Source organism: Prionailurus bengalensis, chromosome D3, assembly GCF_016509475.1.
Source record: "Prionailurus bengalensis isolate Pbe53 chromosome D3, Fcat_Pben_1.1_paternal_pri, whole genome shotgun sequence".
In the NCBI taxonomy this organism is placed as follows: Eukaryota; Metazoa; Chordata; class Mammalia; order Carnivora; family Felidae; genus Prionailurus; species Prionailurus bengalensis.
This window is the reverse complement of record NC_057356.1, coordinates 73,744,776-73,768,578: the sequence shown is the minus strand read 5'-3', so window position 1 is coordinate 73,768,578 and position 23,803 is coordinate 73,744,776. Positions and strand designations below refer to the sequence as shown.

Sequence of the window (23,803 nt, the reverse complement as noted above, 5' to 3'; positions counted from 1 at the left end):
TTGCTTTTAAACACAAGACAATTACTGTACTGTCTTCCAGTGTTGATTCCCAAAGTCAGGAAATTTGCAGTTGGACATGAAAATCAATGCAAAAAGGAAGAGCAATGAATGCACACTTCATATATCAGCGTGAGGCACCAAGCTATGAAACACAACACCCTGGGAACTATTTCCTTTTTTAGGTAAATACACGGTTACACCTCACTTCAGGCAATGCTTGTGGTCCTGGACGGTCGTTTATAAATGAGATTTATGCAAATGCAATCGTATTTAGAGTAAAACTGGAAGTCTGCTTTTTAAACAAAGTGTGTAAAATATGACTGAACTCAATTCCGTTGTTTTGGGGCAGGGCACAAAATCGGATAGCCTAAGAGTTTGCTAATCGTCCTTCAGAGTTGTGGTATTAATATAAAACATGACTGACAGTTTACGTGTGGAGAGGCTACTTCGCTGAATTACAAAGGATTTAGTCAGTTAAGTTAACTTTCTAACTTGAGGCTACCGTTAGCTAATTTAGTGTTCAGAAAGCATGAGTATGGGGCGCCTGGGTGGCTCAGTTGGTTGAGCGTCCGACTTCAGCTCAGGCCACGACCTCACGGTTCACAAGATCAAGCCCTGCGTCAGGCTCTGTGCTGACGGCTCAGAGCCTAGAGCCTGATTCGGATTCTGAGTCTCCCTCTCTCTCTTTGCCCCTCCCCCACTTGTACTCTATCTCTTTCTCAAAAATAAATAAAAACATTAAAAATTTTTTTTTAAAAATCATGAGTATTTATTATGGAGAAGCAGAACGCCACTTAACTTATCAAACTAGTACTTTTATCATAGCTTATCAGAGACAAGAATATGCTAGAGGACTATTTAGTTTTCTATTGTGAATTGTTTTTACGAAATTTCCCCCAAATCTATTCTGTACACATCTTACGTGTGCCCATGATCTGCCTTGTTTAGATGGCAATGTGTAGGAAGTGGGGGAGGAAAGGGTTTATCTGTTAGAATTGATGATCAAAGGCAAATTAATATTTCAAGAGTCTTTAAAATTAGTAATTTTATAAACAGTTGACCAAAAGCTATCCTTCTTAAGATGAGAGCCACAGACTTGCCAGGATTTCTGTCAGAGGTTGGGATGGGTGTGGTGTAAGGCAGGTAACTGTCCCCTCTAGCCCAAGGGCAACCAGAGCATCGCCCTGAGGTTAAGGCAACAGTTGACTTCCCCATGTTCAAACTTTGTGCTTTCCATATTACATCAACTCTTCTGAGCACCCAGTATTATGATTCTTAATTCAGAAAAAATCAACTCAGGAATGATCATTCAAAGCCGTATCCAGAGATGTTGTTGGCCAGGCAATAACTCCATTTGTCAATGTTGGTTGCCATCTCGGTAGAGCAGTATTTGTGCCGTCATCTAATATTCTATTTTCCTCTTTATTCCCTATAAATGGGAGCACTTTCTTTGAAAGAACAAAATGAAAGAATGTGCATAAAATGCTAGATCTACACCATCAACGATTTTATCTAAATAGCTATGAGTAATTGAAGATTTTATATTACTTTCAGTTCCCTGGAAACAGACAGCTTTCCACCTCCTCAACCCTCACCATCCCATACCATACCGTGAAATTTATTTATTTTTTACATTTATACATATTTGATTCAGTACATCTTTTCCAGAATGCATTATATTCTGGTAAGGGACTGCCAGTACTTAATCTGCATAAAACTCGTGTTATTTCCAATAAATCAAATTGTTTCCCCATTTGATTATATTTGTTATATGTAATTGAATCAATGGGGTTTTTTTTGTTTACTCTTCTTCATTTTAAAAATAGGGAAATTGAATTGTTTACATCATTTATAAACTATGATGGTTAAAAAAATGTTTTCCTTCAGTTTTCCAAACCTCTTGTTTTTCCCCCCTGTAAGTCAACAGCCTATTCTAACCTAAATGTGTCCTTACCTAGAGTCTGGGGAAACACATGTACGTTTATTTATAAATAAGTTTTATTTTAACATTTCTTTACTCACTATTTGAGCCTATACAACTCTCTCCAAATTTTATCAGAAAAGTCTTAGCACCAGTGGTAAGATGAATTAGTAAGTAAAAGTGAGCACCGATATTTAAAAAAGACAGGCTTACAAGGCCAGTTTCAGGTATATATAACCTCGTAATCAACGTGATATTTCTTATTAACATCGTGTTCTTAGCTGGAGTAGTCTAGGATGGGTTGGAGGCCATAGCCTTCAACATTTCCATGTTGACTCTCTAATCCACAGGTAAATAAATACATATTGTTCTCTTTCTACAGTGATTTTAGAAGCACAAAAACAACATCCTGCTCAAACATACCTCTTCCTCCAATTTACTAGGAAACTGGGTAATTCTGCCACTACAATAATTTTATCTGAACTTCTTAAAAAATGTAAATGTCAGCAAAACATGTGTGATAGTACCACATCCCAGTAACACACAGAACTTTAGATCCCCAGGGAAATCCTTCAGAGAACGAGATAGGATTAGTGTCTCAGACTTTTATTGCCAATATAAAAGCAATCATATAAAATCGATTTCTACATTATTTACAAAACTACAACTAAAAACATTATCCATAATGGGCTTTGTGCAGTAAAGTTACTATTAGAACAATGATAGAAAAAGACATGTGTCTCTCCCAATAAACTGATACACTTTCTTTAATCCAATAAGAAAAGCTATGGTACTCATTATTTGTGTTTGTTTCTGTTACCTCGAAGATCAGAATTCAGTTTTTTTTCCTTAATGTTTAAATGATCAAAGGTGCCCTGCTTAAACTACCTTACCTCTCTCTACTTGTCAACTACAGAACTCTGTTCTTGTCTTTTCTATTCCTTTAGCTACTGCACTAAACTTTACTGCAGTAAACTGTTCCTTTAGTGCACTAAACTATTGCACTCCTTCTGTGGGAGGAAGTAAACCCAGCTGATTCTCGCACTTCATGGTAGTTTTATTCTATAAAGTCACCGTAAATACTGATTTAGTGAACACTGAGCCATTTTTCCCAGGGGAAACACAGGATAAACTTCCTGTGAGCCTCCGGTCCCAATATTTCATCACCTGATCAATTTAAACCTCATTTTATGTGTATTTCTGTTAAGGACGCCTTACTTAATATTACTGTTGATTCATAAACATTGAACTCAGGACCAATAGCACTATAACTCATGCCTGGGTGAAGCTTATCTGATGCATATATTTTCTTCATAAGGCACATTACAGCCTCCCTGCACTTAAGAGCACTAATCACTTCAGTAATATGCTCGGGGCACATTTTAAACAGAAAAACTACTACCTAAAAGCACAAAAATGGGGAAAATATGGCACTAAATAAACTGTGAAAAGGACACTTGTCTACAGTATGAGAAACTGAAAGGTAGGAAACTGAAACAAGAAAGTAGAGTGTCCACTTGTTTGACCTCAGCTGGCAACAAGCACATCAGGAGGCTCAAAATTTTCCCCATGTCTATGCATGCTTGTGAACGACTACAAAAAACACCGGGAGTATTGACATCTTGGAGTTAAAAATAAATTTCAGCCAGCGGGAAAATGCACAGACAACTGGCAAATTGTGAGGATTGGTTATACGACTTCCCCAAATTAACACTATTATATTTTGGCCAATTAGCGCATTAGATACCATTAGAATATCAGATTATGGAGTAGAAAGGAGGGGCCTGAGCGAATGGGGACCAGGGACAGGTACACTTTGATTATCTTGTGGGAATGAGAGAAAGGTTAGAGCAAAGGCAGGAGGAGCAGATCCCAGGGGAGCAGCCAGGGAGCCCCACAAGGGACTCAGGTCCCTGAGACAAGGATAGGAAAAGTATGGTGAGCCTGAAATGAACATAGCATTAACCTATTTCACAACTGTACTTTTTTCCTATCGCAGTGACCCTTTTATTATACCCATAATTGCTTAGCCAGGGGAAGTCATGGGGACTTCTTTTCTCCCCCAATAGATTCCTACCCCAAACTTAGAAAAATGTGTCAGGCCATATGACCAAGTATTGTAACGTGAATATATCTGAGGGAAAAGAGGCGTAATACATAATGTGCTGATTTGGGCCAAATTGTTAGTTAAAGTTGTAATACCTGGTTCTCAGGGGGAGACTCCTCTTTCTAGTTGATATTAAACTCAGAACAGCCACTCCCATCTTCCCCAATGATACCAGTATAAAGACACACACACACATACACACACACTAGGTAAAAACTGGTAGAAAGGCAGGTTGGGAAAGTTCCTTGTGAATTTTGTAGGACTAGCAATAAAGCATATCAGTCTGTCCAATTAAGATGCTGCACACAGTAGGCCCTCCAGGGATCAACTATGTTAGAAGTATCTCTAAATTAAAACTAATTAGCTCACGAAGTGAAAATTCAGTCTGGTTTTCCATCTCTACTTGGCTTATCACCAACAGTAATAAACCCTCTTGGATCTTTCATTCACTGAAAAAATTACTGGGAATATTTGCACCAGCCAGCCCTGTAGATATTTCAACTGCAGCCATCTGTCATGGTTTATGACTAAGTGTCTTTTTCTATAAGGTTATTTCTTGTGCAAAATATTGATATATATTAAACCTATATTTGTACCTGGGTTTTATTCATGAACTTGGCTTGGTTCTTGCAGTCACGCCCTTGTTATTTCAGACCCAGCCCTGATTATTATGACACTGCAGCCATCGCCCGGCTTTCCTTCTAGTTCTGTGCCACTTGCACTTCCTGTCCTTCATTTGGACTGTGGCCCTAAACCTATTTGGATGGGCAATTTATATACAGATTCCAGCATATGAGGGATGGTTGCTCTAATAGTCACAGTTTTAAAAACTATTTTAATCTTGATTATCTGAAAAGGAAGAAACGTGGATAGCTCCAGTTTGGTCAACGTTTATAGACTCTGAAGAAACATTTCAAGGAAGACTTCATCATTTACAACATTTACATTTCAGAAGAACAGAAATAATAGAAATGGAAATAATAGACATATCGTTACCGTACGGTATTTTAACATGTTGGAATCAAGTACACTGAGCTGAAGCTTAGGATGCGTCTGATTTCCACATAAGCCATTTTTTTCTGCTTTTTTGCAAGGTAGTTTAACATTGGTCCCCTGGCTCTGCTGATATGTAGCAGGCACACCACTGTGGCTTCAATGTTCCTATTATTCTTCCTGGTCAGCAGGTGTCATGCTAGCTGTTCAATGTGTTCAGCATTATACCTAGTCCCTGGGGAACCAGGAGAGGACACAAGAGAGTGAGTATGACTACATCCCTGATGCTATTTTTAAAACTACTTCACGTGCAAGTCCTCTTATCAGAAGCACATTTTTAATATAAGGTAGCTTAGAGGCACGTGGGTGGCTCAGTCAGTTAAGCGTCCTACTCTTAATTTTGACTCAGGTCATGATCTCATGGTTCCTTGAGTTCAAGTCCCGTGTCTTGATATTCTCTCTCTTTCCCTCTCTCTCTTCCTCTCCTCTGCTCACTCTCTCTCTCTCTCAAAAGTAAATAAGTAAACTTAAAAAAATTTAATTAAGGTAATTTAGCACTACTAAAACAAATTTCCTTAAAAAACTAAAATTATAGGTATACTATTACCACAAAGCTTTAATAAATATGAAATACAAAATATTTAAATATATTAAATAAATATATTAAATACTAAATAGGAATATTAAAATATAAAATATTTAAACACTGTACATGGTGCTAATTTATTTTAGTGCCTTTCTGAACCTCAATCACCAGAAAAACCTGTAGCACAAATTCTGGGCAGATTAAGCTACTTGCTGACATAATCCCCAGGGACAAATGGTGTAAGTAAATCTGAGGGACAGTGATTGACTTTATAGAGGTTTACAGTTTCTGTTCATTAAAATATAATACAAAAGCATGAATTGAAGATACTTAACAACAAATATTTTTGCCTGAAACTAGCAAATCTAAGGTAAAATTGTTGCAGCAAACCCCCCAGACTAAGAATATATTTTAAATAGGCATTTTTCTCTTAAAAGCAAAAGATAAAACCTAACAGTGATAAATATCTTAAACTAAAAAAAAAAAATCTTAAACTATATTGTGATCAGTGGTTGGATTTCGGCTTGGACCCATACCATAGGAAAAAGAATTTCTACCTATCCTATTTCTATGTTCCCAATGGTTATTTTCTTTGTCTTTATTGGTATTATCATCTAAGCTTAGATGGATTTGGACTGTCCTCATAAATCACATTATACCTAAAAATTAGTTGAAAGTAGCTATCTAAATTTCCATTCAAACATAAAGTTTTATAGACCTATTTTTCTGAAAAATAGTTCAAAAACTCATGTCATTAAGAAGAGACTGGAAACGAATTCAGTGCACTTGATAAAGTGTTCTAGTAGCTCTGCCAAAAAAAAAAAAAATCCCATAAAATCCTTCTAAAAATTCCTGTAGTTATCTGACCTAGGTTTTTCTTATGGCGGAATAAATAGAAGACTGCTGGCATAATCCTTTCTACGACAAGTGGGTCAACAACTTCCATGTCAGTTTTCTAAATTTCACTGACTTGAAATTATTATTTGGAGATAAGCCAAGTACGGATAGAACACCAGGTCCAAATTTTCCCACGATGAACTAATTAGTTTACTTTAAGGCTATTTCTTATATAGCTGCCTTTTGCTACCAGGCATCTGACCTATCTTGTTGCTTGACCACATTTCCAAATGTGTTAATGTGGCAAATAAGGGACGCTGTTTTGCTTCCTATAATCAATAGGTGTATTTTTATCTCTAAGGAAAGTCAAACTGTTATCTTTGTGGTTCCTGTGAATTGTTTAAATCTTCAATTCTGAACCATTTTATTTTATGTAATAAGTCTGTTTTTCTAGACTGACAGGTTAGAAATTGGACTGAATAGTATACTGGCATCTATTTCTGTGGATAACAACTCAGAGGGCAGTAATGGTTTTAACGGTCACTCTAAAATTACCAAGATGCAATCAACCAAGAGATCTTTGGTATTATGTATCTAAAACGTTGGCCATTTAGTTTGCAGTTGTGGGCCTGGACCCGTTTAGAGATTGTACAGCCGTTCACAAGCCTATCTCTTACACTAGCAGCTGGCTAAGTTTGGCTCATAAAAATGCTATCATTCCTGACAGAAAAATGCTTAGGCTGGTTAATCAATTACAATGACTTTAGTCTGCAGACTAACCACGGTGTCTGCCAGCTTACCACCTGAGTCTACTTACATATATTTGTAATGTTTACCCATGAGACAGGAAACCAAGAACTTACTGTCAAGAATACACAATCGGAGTGTGCAGTCAGTTCAGCATCCGACTCCTAAGCATCTTGGCTCAGGTCATATTCTCAGCTCAGATCGTGATCTCACAGTCAGTCAGTTCAAGCCCTGCATCAGGCTCTGCGATGATGGTGCAGAGCCTGATTGGGATTCTGTCTCTCCTTCTCTCTGTCCTCCCCCACTTGTGCTCTCTCTTTCTCTCAAAAATAAATAAATAAACAAATTTTTAAAGAATACACACTCAAGTGTTATGGTCAGCAATGGTGAGCAGGCTTCAAACTCTATGAAAAGAGTTCCCTTCCTGAGGATTGACTTAGGAGACTCTGTAGAAGGACACCAATGACCATTTCTACAAAAGGACGTTGACTATGTTTTCAGAACTGCCGATCTGAACACTTATCTAACCCAGGGTCTGCCCTTAATAATGGAAGATTCTAGGGGCACTTGGGTGGCTCAGTTGGTTAAGTGTCCAACTTCAGCTCAGGTCATGATATTACGGTTCGTGAGTTCGAGCCCCACATCAGGCTCTGTGCTGACAGCTCAGAGCCTGGAGGCTGCTTTAAATTCTGTGTCTCCCTCTCTCTCTGCCTCTCTCTCTTTCTCCCTTAAAAATAAATAAACATTTAAAAAAATGGTAGCTGCTCCAGGATTTCTAGGCCATAGCATCACCATCCACTTGGGCCACATTAGTTTTTATTTATAAAGTTCTTTTTTGCCCCAAATCATTCTCCTACAATACTATTCTTAAGCCTGCAACTTCTAACATTAGGTTTGCCTTTGGATTTTTGCTACATAAAGTAAATATGCTCACTGGGCAGAGTAATTCATTAGCTGTTTTCGGTCATACCTACATTAACAAAAATTCATTCATCAGAAAGACTGGTCAACAAGCCATTAATTTCCCATCTTGGAAGCAACAAACTATCAAAACAGAGAAAAATGGACTCTGAGATAAAGTTCTGACAAGGAATAATTTTCCCTTGACTTGTACTAAAAAGAAAGTTCTTTGCTCCACTTTCAATGAGTGTCAAAGCAAAAAAGACTCAAGCAGACAATTTTACCTCTATGACAAAATAGACTATGTAATAAAATTTTTTGTCCAGATAGGAGTTTAGGGGCCATAGGGAAAACCTGGCTTTATAAAAAGCTTCCTTATTTCCAATTATATAGGAGAAGCTGAGAATATATCATTTCTCTAAAATGTCTGCAAAAAAGAATCTTTCATTTCTTTCTTAATAAAGCTTCAGGACAAAAGCAACTATTCTTAAGAATGTTATGGATTTACCTTAGACACCTTGCTATAGTGTAAATGTACTTCTGGCAACTCAACACTGGAATGATTATGATAAAAATATTTACTCTCCTTTTTAATTCTAGCCCCAATTCATTTCAGATCCAGTTAAACAGGGTAATTTTAAAGTAACAGGAATAAAGTGATATTTGCCGCTTAAAAAAAAAAAGATATGGAAGCAACCTCATGTTCATCATAGATGAATGACTAAAGAAGATGAACTGTGTATATATAACAAAATATTACCCCATCATTAAAAAGGATGAAATCTTGCCATTTGAGACAACATGAATGGGCCTGGAGGGTACAATACTAAGTAAAAGAAAGAAGTCAGTCAGAGAAAGACAAATACCATATAATTTCACTCAGATGCGGAATTTAAGAAAAAAAAAACAAACTAATGAACAAAGAAAAAGAAGAGACAAAGAAAACAGATTCTTTTTTTTTTTTTTTTAATTTTTTTTTTTCAACGTTTATTTATTTTTGGGACAGAGAGAGACAGAGCATGAATGGGGGAGGGGCAGAGAGAGAGGGAGACACAGAATCGGAAACAGGCTCCAGGCTCTGAGCCATCAGCCCAGAGCCCGACGCGGGGGCTCGAACTCACAGACTGCGAGATCGTGACCTGGCTGAAGTCGGACACTTAACCGACTGCGCCACCCAGGCGCCCCGAAAACAGATTCTTAAATACGGAGACCGACTAAACTGACAGTTGCTGAGCGGAGGCGGGTGGGGGGGAATGGGTGAAATAGATAAAGGGGATAAAGAATATACTTACCTTGATGAGCTCTGAGTAATGTATAGAACTGTGGGGTCATTATATGATACACCTGAAACTAACAGAACACTGTATATTAAATATATTTGAATAAAAATAAAATTAAAATTGAAAAAAGGTATTATTCAAGAGCCAGTCTACTCTGTAGACTTTTCTTCATGAGTGCTGGATTTGATATATGTTCTTAGCATCTGGGAGCACGAGAGAGTACATCAGGCCAGGAGAAAAACCCTTAATAGATAAAAAAAAATTCACTTCTGCCTTTATAATACCCTTTTCCATGGCACCCTGTGGTTTGGAGACCTCACTGTCACCCACATCGAGTTCAATTTTGTCTCTAAATCGTTCATTCCTTGGGCTAATTTTGGCAATTGTGTTAAAAGGAACCAGACTCATAAAGATTATGGCTAGGATGGGAGACATGTTTGTTTACTTTAACCTTCTTTTGTCTTTTTCATATCTTGGCATCTATACTGTCTAAATGCCTGAAATCTTCACAGGACATATGTAAAACAATTATCCCAAGCAGAAAGCAGTAGTAAGAAAAAAGTAGAATTTGCAAAACTGTGCCCATTAAAATGAAAATGATCAAGCTTTTGATATTCTTACACAGTGACCCAGATTTGAAAACTGGTGCATTCAATGAAGGCATTCCTTAGGTGGTAATATTTCAGACTGAAAATGATGGTGGTTGTTGTCAGTCTTTAATCAAGGACTCATTATCAACGCAATTTTTCACCCTCGACGACAGTATCAGAGTTATAATTGATAGTGATCTGCAAAGTGATCTTCATTGTGAGTTACAGCTTTTACGAAAAACACATTTTTCCAGAACTTGGTGACGGAAATGATTTATCCGTAACAAAGAACGTTTTACACACCTGAAATCCAGAAGGTATGGAGATAACACCTCAACTGGACAAGGGAGCATGAAGAATGCTGTCATACTGATTACTTAATACTCAGAAATACTTGAAATGGAGAGAGGCAGTCATACGGTAGTACAAAGAATGTTTTTAAATGTAATAAAAATATTCCCAGACTGTTTCAAACAGTGAACCGGAAACCCTATTATCATGAGGTTGGAGATGGATGGGAAAAGGGAGGTAGGAGAGAAAGAATAACTCTCCCTAAAACTTGGTCAATCATTTGCCATGTATTTACATTTGACAATATTTTGCATACTGTTGCAAATTGCAAGAGTAATCCTAACTAGAGAATTATTCTTTTACAACATCAGGATGCATTTTATGTTTTGGTAGGTAGATCTCGAGATTAAATGTGTCATAAGTTCAGTCACAGCCGAGCTAAAAGAAAGCTACCGAAAAAAATGAAGAAATGGGAAACAATTTGTTTTAAAATTGCTATTGGCTGGCTATCAGTTATTACAGCATGATGTTAATGAGCCAAAATCAATAGACTCAATCCCTTTAGAGATCTGTTAAGTCTTCCATTCTCTCTACTAGAACACATTCCTAACGAGACAGGAGTCATTTTTCACAAGGTGGGGCCGGGAGAGAATACAGAACGGAATTACAGAAAAAGGAAGTGTTACTTGAAGCGATTGCCTGACAAAAAGGGATAATGATGCCATCTTCATAAACTAATAGCTAAAGGCAAATTTAATATATTCTTCTGGTTTAACAATGATAAAAATGATGATAAATATATATAATTAGATGAAATCTTACATTTCCCTTAAGTCTTTTCAGAACACACATACCTTTATTAGTCAAAGCTGATGAGTGCTTATGGAAACAGAAGAAAATCATGCGTCCTATGTTATAGCTACTACTTCTCCCTGAGGGACGGCACCTGGTCCTGTGGATTAGCAACATTTTCCAGCCGCTGTCAGCAGCCTGACCTCTCCCAGGAGGTTCAGATTCTGGAAGCCATTTCCTTGAACATATCAAACTGAACGACCACAGCTACCCCAAGTGTAGTATGTCTTTCTCCCCCAACCTGCTTCATCTTTTTTATAATTTCAGTTTGGGGGACCACTATTCATTCTTCTCTTACCTCAAAACCAGCAATTGAGACTTTATAAAAATTTCTCTTCTCTCTCAATGTCTGGTCAGTGCGACTCTTGTTAATTACTTCTCTAACCTGACGTCTCTTCTCCAACCTTACAATTACTGAGCGAACTTCAGTCTTTATTTCCCACTTCTAACTGATCTCTCTACGGTTTTAACCCTCTTAAATTTACCTTCCTATTTATTATCACAATATTGCATTGAAACCACTAGCTTAAACCTTACCTGGCTACACTAAACTTGTCGTTCATGAATCTCTCTAACATACTAGATTCTAAGTCCTTCGAGAATTGGAATTATCTTATTCATCTTTTACAACCAAAATACCAAATATGCTGCTGACACATAATAGCTACTTTGTGACTTCTTTCAATAAAAAAATTCAGATATATAAAAATTATGCCAGAGATTAAATTGTTATTATCAGTTTTAACATGGTGAGCAGATCTTTTATTGAAAGAAATACCACTGTCAACTTTGACTTAACTAATGGCATTTTCTCCAAAGTTTATGCTATCCAGGTACAGAACGTCAATAAGTCTTCGTGTTCTCATTTCCATCTTCTGAATCAAGTTATCATGCACAATAACATGTTTACTCTAAAATAATAACAGTAATAATAAAATAAAAAATAAAAAAGACTAATTAGAAAGGAGTTCTCAACTATTTCTTTAATCCTTCTATTCCAATTTCTACACTTTTAAAAAACATAGTTCCTGAAAAATAAGACAGATAAAAATGCTTCTGCTCGTTATAAAATATTATGATGCAAACATGGCTTCTTGTTTTAAGGATATAGTCAATATTTATGAATTCAAATTGTTTCTTTTCTCTTTTGTATTAGTTCTCCATCCTTAAGATGCCAAGACTATCCTTGTGTGTGGATATTTACTATACTGATTTTAAGAATCAACATTCTTAAATGTTGATACAACTTTAGACTGATTACAGCAGACTTCAAGGTTTTAGTCACTAAAATCATCCTAATTCAACACTTTCCAAGAACTGATAGGAAACTAGCTTCTGGTTTCCTGGGCCTCATGCATGTGTTTATTTTAAATGTCAAAGTGTACTTTGAAAGAGTGAAAAACCATAAGGAGTGAGAACCATGAAGACCACACTTGGTTAGAAATACTGCTGCGAATTAGAAAGGAGAACATTATGATTCAAGGAAATTCATCTTTGCACCAACTCAGTTATTATCATATAGTTGTTTTACAGGAAAAAAACACAACACAGAATTCAAAGAATTCCTCCCAGTTTGCACAGGAAACAGATGCACACCAGGCCCTCTCCAAGTCTTGAGAGGAGACCAAGTCCAGGGGTTGGTATAGTTTTCCCCATCAGAGGACAACACACAGGTCCTTATCCTCCATTTTTCATCTCACCCTCACTTTTATCTAGGGATGCTCTCATCCCCCAGAAAAAGGTATTAGATATGGGGCGCCTGGGTGGTTCAGCTGGTTAAGCGTCCGACTCTTAGCTTCATCTCAGGTCATGATATCATGGTTCATGGGTTTGAGCACTGCGTAGGGCTCCCTCTCTCTCAAAATAATAAATAAACTAGAAAAGGGGATTAAATAAAGGATAAGATACAAGGGGTAATAAATGTCATCTGGCTCAACTTCCCAGTATAGGCCATCTCTGCAACAAATAATTCTTAAAGTGGCACATTCTCTGGTCTTCTTTGGTTCTATCCAGTCTCTGCAATGACTTCCCAAGTGGTCTCTCCAGCCTCACCTTGTGCCCCTCTCCACCCCCTGCCTTCCATTTAAACCCTCTATCAGCTTACTGAATGCACCAAACTCTTACCCAGGTCAAGAACTCAGCAGGTGCTTTTGCTCTATCTGGATTGTTCTCTCTTAACTGTCCATCTGACTGGCATCCAGACATCCTTCAGTTTCAACTGAAACACAATTTCTTCAAGCCAGTTTTCTTGACCAATCCCAGCATTATTCTCTCCCATTTAAAGAAGTTACTTGTGATCACAATAACTTCTCGACACCCTTTGACTTTAACTCTCTTTTGGTGTTGTCAATTCCTTCCCATTTTGGAACACTATTTTCTTTTATGTAGAAAGAAGAGGGAAGCACAATAGAAACTGAGTGATTCTACTTTCACTCACATCCACTAACTTCCTTATTCACTGCTTTGCTCTAAATTACGCTAGAATCTTTGGCTCTCCTCAGCGTTTTCCCAGGCTTCAGCCCACTCTGTTTTTATTCTTCTTCTTACTATGTTTACAGCTCATGCAACACCTTTGTGAGCATTTCTAATTATATGTTCCTTTGTTCATCTGTTCTATGAGCCAGTTTTCAAAATTGATTTGGCTAGAGACTCATAAGTTTCCCTAGTGGTCTCTCTTTAGGGATTAAGTGAAATGCTCTTTCCAGCATTTGTTAAAGTTAGTTTATACGAATGTCTTATTTTTAAGAACTCTGTCTTTTGTCAAAGTTACCAGTGATTCCAAATTGCCACAGGCAATTATCACTCTCTGCTCCTCATCACAACCTGCATTTTAGCAACATCTGACACAAGTGACCATTCCCTTTTTTTGGAAACACTTCCTGGTTTGGGTTCCATGATGATACTCTTTTCTGGGGGAGGAGGGAGTTTGTTACTGGCTCCTTCAAGATCCCTCAGTGTGAGAATGAGCCAGAGCACAGCCCTTAGGTGATATGCTCAAGACCAGGGCTCTAACCAGCATCCAAAGATTCTTTGTTGCCAAATGTCTATGTTCAGCTGTGACTTCCTCCAAGTGCTCCAAATTCTATGTCCAAAAGCCCAATCTGACATTGCCACATGGGTGCCTCAAACATACCTCAAAAGGCTAAAAAGGAATTCTGCATTTCCCTTCGGGTTTTGTTATTTCACTTAGTATTATCCACCTTAGGAAACATCCTCACCATCTCTCCAGTGTCTGGTGATCATTTTGGTCCTTCCTTTTCTTCATCCCATCCCTTATCCAATTTGTCAGCAAGGCCTGTTAGCTCTGCGTTCAAACAGTTCCTGAATCTATTTCTCTCCAGGACCACTGTTCCAACTCTGATCTATGCCACTGTCATCTGCTGGAATAGCCTCCTGGCTGGTCTCTCTTCTCCTCTGCTGGCCCTACAGTGTCTTCTCTTCAAGGAGGCCAGGGCGATCTTTTAGAAAGATGGCCTCCTGTGAGGTGCTTCCTTTGAATCGTACAGCATTCTCCTACCCCTCCAGGTCATTCTCATTATTTGATACTAAAATTTTTTAAACAGTACTGAAAGTTGTATAATTGATAATTTGTATATTGACTTACATGTCTGTCTCTCTAAGCAAGAATGTAATTTCCATGATATTAACCTCTATTATCCACCGACTTAGAAGAATATACTAAGGCTCAGAGTATGCTAAGTATCTGTTGAATGCATTTTCAATAGACAATGTCTAAATCATGGTGTCTTCTCACCTCATCCAGAATACAAATCAAAACTTAACATGTCTCTTAGGACTCTCAAAGCCCTCTGTGACCTGGCCCTGTGATCGCTGCTCCCCCATCTCTTGCTACCCGCCCCCCTCCTCCAGGTGTGCAGGCTTCTTTGGTTCCTGGAAGATGCCACACAAACCCCTGCTAGTTATCCATTCTGTCTGGAGAACTCTTCCTGCTCACAACCACATGGCTCACCTGCTGACTGCCTTCAGGCCAATATTCAAAGATCATCTTCTCAGGAAGGCTGTCCCTGGGCATCTGATCTAAAGTTTCGACGCTCACTGGGCCATGCCACTGACACTTTCTGCATGCCTCCTCTGCTTTATATATTTTCTCCTAGCACTTATCTCTAATAGATTATCTCCTAGCACTATCTCTAATAGCACTTATCTCTAATAGAGTCAACATAGTATTCGATATAATATACTATATCTTATATTACAGGTGTGTATCGTGTTTACTCTCTATTTCCCCAGTGAAAGGCAAGCTCTGTGGGGCCAAAGATGCTTTTGTCTGCTTTGTCCAACCCCGTCCACACAGAGCCCAGACTAGTGCTAGACATCAAGAAATATGTGTTGAATAAATGAATAAGAAACTTCCATCCCTTTTCTTAAAACACTGAGCAGTTTTTTTAGTTAGAAAAGACAACTAATTAAAGATTTGCTTGATTATGTGTTAAACAGAGCTTTAATCTCATTATTGGTAACCTAGACAAGTTTCCTTCATTCTATGAGAGAAGGTTAATATTTGGAGAACATGAATAATGATTGTGTGAAACAAATTAAGTAATACTCTCAACTCCATTTATGAGTTTTACAATAGGCTTTTATTATGCTTAGTAATGTTGCTACTTCCTACTACCATATAATGAACTTCGTCTCTAGCTACACCTAATAATGAGTAAAAAATCATTCTTCTTTAGGGGCGCCTGAGTGGCTCAGTCAGGTAAGCATCGGACATCAGCTCAGGTCATGATCTCATGGTTTTTGGGTTTGAGCCCCGCATCCGGCTCTGTGCCCACAGCTCAGAGCCTGGAGCCTGCTTTAGATTCTGTGTCTCCCTCTCCCTCTGCCCCTCCCCTGCTTGCGTTCTGTCTCTCTCTCTCTCAAAAATAAATAAACATTAATTTTTTTTTTTTTAAAAAAAGCATTCTCCTTTAGCCACGAACTCTACAAAGTGACATTCTCTTCCTGGGAAACACCTGGTTTGTCCTGTCTACTGTAATTGTTTTCCTTCATCTCGATATTACAATTACTTGCTTAACAGCTGAATAATTGGTTAACCGACCCTGATGAATCAACTCAAGAAACTGGATTGATTGTGAGCTGAGCTTTATGTGAAAAGTTGGTCTATGTTTCATTCTATACTACTAATTTGAAAGACCAAAAACCTAACATGAAACTTCCCAGAGTCAGGAGGGTGGGAAAAGAGCAGATTTCTGCTCTAAACCACCTGGAGTTTGGCATAAATTCCACTTTTCCAGAAAAAAAAAAAAACAGTTAAATAAATGAAAAGCAATTCAGAAACCAGCAGATCATGTTAGAATAAAGCCTGTGCACCAAGGAGCTGAGACCAATTTACGAGGGTTACCTTCCCTATCAGGTCAAATATGCCTATTCCAGAAATGGTCGGTGAGAGTTGTCATTTGCTTACATTTGACAGATTCCCTTTATCCCTTCTTGGCAACTATCAGAACAGGCTCATCCAGTTTCATCTGAAATGTTTTGTCTTCCTTTCGAAAGTACTGATGGTAACATTTTATGGCAGGCCATAGTCAGTTCTTAAGCAGAAAAGTCTTATTAATATTAAACTACCTGTCAAGATCACTCTTTTTTGGTCATCCATAAGAATCTCCTCTTGCCGTAAAGAAGGGCTGATCCCATCCGGGTAGAGGATTGTGCTGAGAAACTATGAAAAATAACTATTTAGGCGGAACGGCACAAGCCAAGCATGACTCTCACTTCATACTACAATGTAGACTTTATAATAACTTGAGAATTCACCAGGCTATAATGCTGAAGTCCATCTTTTCTGTTAACTTCTCAAATTCAGCACTATACAACCATGCATATATCTATTTATTTATATCACTGAATATGCACGACTGTAACTAAATATTAAGAACGGCACACATTTAAAAAATAGAACTAAATAAAAATTCATAGCTACTGTTACCTTAGATAATAATTTTGTTGCTAATGACCTTGGAACGACATTTATTAATTTGGGCTTAATTTAATAATGTATCATTTAAATCACCTGGAACCTTATACTCTTAATTTTAGCTCTTGAAATAAAAAGCCAGTAAACATGTTCCAGGTGTGGTGACTTTAACCAAACACAGCTTTTCCCCAGGAATGCAGCCTCCAGCTTTCGCTAGTCACCTGCTCCAACAGCTTTCGAACGATCAAATAATGTTGTGTTGGGTGGGAAACTCTTGGAAGCCAAGGTCCTGTGACCACTTGAACAAGCACACACGCCCTAGTAGCTGCCACGCTTGGATCAGGTTTGGAAATAAGTGAGCCAAACCTGGAAGACAGAAATTGCTTTTGATTTCTCTGCGGCCACCTACACCTGAGGAAGTGCAAGGAAATGTCCTATCACTTACCTGGCTTGCCTCACTAAATGACTTCCCCTTCAATGAAACTCTAAGCATATTATGGTTATGATTACGATTACGATTATGATTATGCTGGCCGGTTTCGAGCTACAAATGGAAAGAAAATGGCATTGCTGTGCCCGGGGTTTTTTTGGGGAGGGGATGCTGTTTGTTCACTCCTAGCCAGCTGTCGGATACGGGAACAGCCAGGGTCAGCCCGCTCGAGTGTCCCCGAGACCCCGGGTCCCCGCGGCGGCCGCAGACCCGCGCGCTGGCGCCCGGCCCCGGCGCGCGCAGGGCGCATACCCTGCAGGCTCGGCTCGCCCCTCTCGGGGCCTGCCGCCTCCCGTCCACGTCTCACTTCCTTTTCCCCGGCCCGCCGCCGCCGAGAACAGCCGGACTGGGTGGGATCGCATTCCTGCAAGAACAGCCCGGCTCGCCCAACTCACCAGCCGGCGAAGTTTCCTCGCGAAGAGGGCCGGGTGTCGGGTTTCAGAAATCTCCTTGCCCTTCCCCAAGCCCGTGAGCCCCGGGGCTTGTCCACGCCAGCGGCCGCTCGGGATCCGCTCTACCGGGCGCCACTCATGGGGACGGCTCCCCGCTTTCCAGCCTGTGGCTCGGGATGGGTCCCCGGCCCCTGCCCGTCGGGACTGCCGGTGGCAGGACTGGTAGCACCACCCCTGGGTCGGCCGAGCCGCGGGGATCTGCAAGGTCTGGGCGAGAAGAAGGCGTGTCTCCCGGTCCTAACGCGGATGTGCCGGGAGCTCACCTAGGGCAGATCTTGCCGGTGACTCAAAGGCGCTGGGCTTCTGGATACGTTCCCCACACTGCCAGGCTGGAGGCCCTCGCAGCGAGCTCATTTTTATTCCTCTGCGTTCCCGTGTTTTCTCTGATAATCTCTCATTCAAAGCGCCCAGGGCACTGTGAGAACTGCTTCCAACGCATCGCATTTTCTCCTCCTGGGGGAAGTCTCATGAGCTGCGGGGAGAGCACGGAATTGCGGGTGGAGAACAGAGAAGGACCCCGGGAAATAAAAGGGGACTTAATGAAATCAGTGTTTTAAAAGCTAGAACCTGTTCATGTGAAGGCATTAATCAGTACGCACCATCCTCCTAACGTCACTTCAGAGATCAGGAGGGTAGTAAATTATAGAGGTCATGTCTATGAGGTCAAAGGAAATCAAGAGCATACCCATTCACTGAACCAATATGGGTTAAGTACCTACTCTGTGGCAGACCCTGCTCTAGAGACTTCCAGCTCCTTCTGTCCACAACAAAGTTCCTGGCTGGCTCTCCTGAGGTCACATTTGAGGCAGACTCCGACATCCCTAGGTAACCCACTGGTGGTAAGAGGGAGAAACCAAGGTTGTATACATATCATAGCAGCTCAGTTAATCCTCTGTGAAGAAACCAAGGTTGTATACATATAATAGCACCTCAATTAGTCCTCTGTGAAGAAAATTTCAAAGTTCCGAACCATTGTTCGTAAACAATGAGATGCTATTTAAATTTTAATTGTTTGACCCAGTTCTGGCAGGGTGCTTTAAGGGACGGTGTGGGAGGCACAGCCATTACCAGCTGGGGAGCACCTTGCTGAGAAGTACTGTGGGTGGAGGTGAAGGAAGAGGCCAAACCAAAACCAAATGCAAGTCCAGACTCTTTTTATTTTTTTAATATTTATTTATTTTGAGAGAGCACAAGCAGGGGAGGGACAGAGAGAGGGAGAGAGGAGGAGAGAGAGAGAGAATCCCAAGCAGGCTCCACACTGTCAGCCCGGAACCCGATGCAGGGCACGAACTCAGAGAACCTGAGCCGAAACCAAGAGTCAGACACTTAACCGACTGAGCCACACAGGCGCCCAGAGTCAGACTCTTGATCTGGGCTCAGGTCATGGCCTCACAGTTTGGTTGGTAAGATTGAGGCCCCATATTGAGCTCACTGATAGCTCAGAGGCTGCTTGGGATCCTCTCTTTTCCCTTCCTGTGCACACATGTGTATATGGTCTCTGTCTCGCTCTCAAAATAAATAAACTGAAAAAAAAGAGAGAGAGAGGACAATGGGAGAAATTAGAGGGTCGCACAAGATTCTATCTATTCAATTAGGAAAACGTGGAAGTCCTATTTCCTGTGCCTCAATGTTCTTATCCTGAAAATGGGGATAATAAAATGCCTGACTAGTGTTATTTTGAGTAAATGAGATCATATCAGCAAAGTACATACAATAGTGTCTGGCAAGATAAATTTTATATACATGTTGTCCGTACGTGCTATTTTGTAGCACTCATTTACTCCATTCTCCCAAAGGCCTGATTAATAAAAATTATTCTGATCTACTAAGAGGAAGTATAGGAGGTTTGGGTTGTACATTTTCAAAATATGTATGCTGGGAATATTTATGGTAAATCTGTTTTCCATCCATCAGCAATATCTGAGTATATAACAAGTATGTGTCCCTGGGCCTGGAGAGAGATAAAAGAAAGAACTTTACTCTGAATTTATTCCATTGTATGCAGCATATTAATTTAAAGTGATTCTAAATAAATAAATAATTCTCTGTACTAATCAGTGAAAAATATGAATTTTTCACCCAGTTTATGTATTCACTTACATTAATCCTAATAGTTATTATTTCCCATATGGAGTTTATAAAAGCCTTGCCCAGAGATTATCTCATTTGACTTGCACAACACTGCTTTATTGCTTTCACAACACAACATGTATTATTTTTATTTTTCCCATGTTAAAAAGGAAGAAAATGAGGGCTGAGAAAGTCCCAACAATGTGCCCAGAATCATGAAGATCCATAAAGGTAGAACTCAGGTTTGCTGGGGTGCCTGGGTGGCTCAGTCGGTTAAGTGTCCAACTTTGGTTCAGGTCATGATCTCCCAGTTCGTGAGTTCAAGCCCCACATCAGGCTGTCTGCGGACAGCATAGAGCCTCCTTCGGATCCTCTGTCCTTTTCTCTCTCTGCATCTCCCCCGCTCTCAAAAAATAAATACACATTAAAAAAATAAGAAGAAAGAACTCAGGTTTGCAGATCCCAAAGGCAGGGTTCACGGTGGTCACCACACAGTGCTGCCTCCCTAGTATTTCTAGAAAAAGTTCCTGCTGTGAGAAAGTCTAATAGACATTTATCCTCTGCTTTTCTTGTCACCCTTCCCCAGATAAGCGTGCCAGCTGCCTGATGGGTCCACTTTTGCAGGGACAGCCCTCCTGGAGTAGCTTGCCGCTTAAGTCCTGTCTTTGGGCTCTGAGGCTCAGAGGCATTAGTGTTACGTAGTGAGTCTACTCAGCCACTTGAGAGTGGTGGAACTTTTCCTTCCCTGTGGGAAGACAGGTTCCAAGGAGGAGACGGTGGTGGGAAAACAAAAGAAATGATTCTGGACCATCTCATGAAGGCCACTTTGACTAGAGGTAGAGCAGAATAAAAGACCGTGCAAAACCAGTGAAAACAAAGTGACAGCATTATGTGTCATAATCAAAAATAACTGCCGGGGTGGGTGGGTGGCTCAGTCGGTTAAGCATCTCACTTCAGCTCAGGTCATGATCTTGCAGTTAATGAACTCGAGCCCCATATCCAGCTCTGTGCTGTCAGTTCAGAGCCTGGAGCCTGCTTCAGATTCTGGGTCTCCCTCTCTCTCTGCCCCTTCATCTCTCCCTCTGTCTCAAAAATAAATAAACATTTAAAAAAAATAATTGCCTTCCCGTACCTTAAGTTTATGTACCACAAATTAAATAGACATAAATTGTCAATAGGTTTATCAATCAATAAATACAGCCCTAAGGCAAACAGATACATAATGTACATGTACATTTCTAGTTAGAAATGGCAGGGGTGCCTGGGTTGCTCATTCGGTTAAGCATCCAACTCTGGATTTCTGTTCAGGTCATGATGTCACAGGTCATGAATTCAAGCCCTGCATCGGGCTCTGTGCTGACAGTGCAGAGCCCGCTTGGGATCCCCTCTCTCTCTGCCCCTCCCCCTGCTTGCTCGCATGTGGTCTGTCTCTCTAAATAAATAAATAAACTAAAAAAAATTTTTTTTAATTACAAACGGAGGGCATCTGGATGGCTTAGTCAGTTAAGGGTCTGACTCTTGATTTCCATCCAGGTCCTGATCTACAGTTGTAAGATCGAGCCCCACATTGAGCTCCACATTGTGGAGCCTGCTTGGGATTATCTCACTCCCTCTACCGCACGTGCTCTCTCTCCTGCTCTCTAAAAAATAAAAAATAAAATTTTTTTAATGGCAAATTGATCACATGTGTTTCATCCCGTCTTCCCCAAACTCCTCTAACATGAGAATAAATGGATTTTTAAATGTTATGGAGTCATAAAGACAAATACAAGGGAGAGAAGACCTCAAAAGACAAAATAAACTGCAGTAGATGGTTGAAAGAACCTAAATCAGATGCAGACTCGTAACTGACCTGGAAGAGAAGAGTTTACACACTGCTTGCCTGGAGGAGAGATTATGGATAAGAAACAAGACAATTTTCTGTGCGTTAGCCTGGGCGACTCAGGCCTAAGAGGCAGAAATACCACCATAGAGGGAGGCCAGGTGGTAGGGTGAACACAGGGGTTTGCTTAGACGTCTGTATACCGAATGCTTGGACCCAAAGCTTCCTTCCCCACTGCCGTGCAATCAACCAACCATAAGTTCCTCCATCTGTTCAACCCAGCCTCCAGGAGATGAGAAGTTTGTTTTCTGGAGAAAGTAAACCAGAGTAATTTGTGGTTTATCAGATGAACACGTATTTTCACTCTGCTCCTATAGAAGATGAATTAAAAAGAAATTTACATGCAAGACAGGAAAAAACTCTCAAAATTGAAAATACACTCAAAAAGTTTTTGAATTTGACAGACAGGTTATAAGATTATGTTGAAAAATCTTCAGGAAAACAGAACAAAAAGCCTAGGGAAATAGAACAATTGGAGAAAGGGGAAATTTTTCTGACTAATGGGAATCCCAGAGAGTTCCAGAAAAGAGTTCTTTGTACCCAGAAAGAGTATTTGAAACATTGTTGATAAATGTGTGTGCAGTGGAGACTGGAAGTGTTCATCTGATTCCTTGTCCTCTTTTTGCTGAGCACCCAACTAGATTTCACTTCCTAGCCCTTTTCAGGGAGAGAGGCATGTAATTGAGTTCTAGCCAATGGTATGCGGGCAGCTGTGATGTATGCTACTTCTAGGCCATTCCCAGGATTGGCCTATGAGACCCTCCATGCCTTCCCTTTTTCCTTATTAGTATCCAGACACAACGCTCAGTAAAGAACTCTGCAGCCTTAGAAGACAGAGCCCTGAGGGGCGCCTGGGTGGCGCAGTCGGTTAAGTGTCCGACTTCAGCCAGGTCACGATCTCGCGGTCCGTGAGTTCGAGCCCCGCGTCGGGCTCTGGGCTGATGGCTCAGAGCCTGGAGCCTGTTTCCGATTCTGTGTCTCCCTCTCTTTCTGCCCCTCCCCCGTTCATGCTCTGTCTCTCTCTGTCCCAAAAATAAATAAACGTTGAAAAAAAAAAAAAAAGAAGACAGAGCCCTGAGATGAAAGGAAAGTATGGCTCTGAATGATCCATACTGTGCCATCCCTGATGGCACAGAAGCCCCAGCCAGCTACCACACACATTGGACGTGACAGGGGCGAGAAATACACTTACACCATATAAAGCCACTGAGATTTTTGGACTTATTTGCAACAACAGTTAGACTATTCTGACTGTTACTGTTTGAAAGACCATTCGTGAATAACTTAAAATAGATACAAAGTTTACAAAACAGATTGGAAAAAGAATATAACTAACTCCAGGGGGAGAAACGGCTCTGAGAGGAAAGATACATAATGATAATATACCACTTTGTCCCAACTTAGATATGATCAGAATCATGGGAACAGTGACAAGAGAGTAACCATGAACCACAATGTGAATAATAATTAACAATTAAATTTTGGGGTGCCTGGGTGGCTCAGTTGGTTAAACATCTGACTTCAGCTCAGGTCATGATCTCATGGTTCATTTGTGCCCCATATTGGGCTCTGCATTGAGTGTGGAGCCTGCTTGGGATTCCCTCTCCCCCCCCCACACCACCCTTTCCCCACTTGTTCTCTCTCTCTCAAAATAAATATAGAAACTTTAGAAAAGAAACGTTAAATCTTTCTTGAATTTCTTTGCCTGCCTTTTAACCAATTATCAGGTAATTTTCCAAGCATCCAAACTAACATTGATTGATGTAAATTCAGGTAAATAATGTCTTTTCTCCCAAAATATGTGTACAAAGTGGAGATAAGGAAAGGTGGTCTATGTACATGTGTAAGGCAATTAAATCCTCAACTA

The 23,803-nt window shown here is 40.1% G+C and overlaps 1 protein-coding gene across 2 annotated transcripts in view; it reads right to left on the bottom strand.

Annotated features, from left to right (window-relative positions):
* The window catches only part of RAB27B (RAB27B, member RAS oncogene family), a 148,085-nt gene that overhangs the window by 38,893 nt on the left and 85,389 nt on the right, over positions 1-23,803 (bottom strand). Inside the window, exon 1 of one of the 2 annotated variants that reach the window (XM_043558882.1) lies at positions 17,928-18,312. The exons of the other annotated variant lie outside the window; for it this stretch is intronic. The gene's annotated coding sequence lies outside the window, so the exon portion shown is untranslated. Of the gene's footprint in view, positions 1-17,927; positions 18,313-23,803 lie in introns of those variants that run through there. 2 annotated transcript variants of the gene reach the window in all.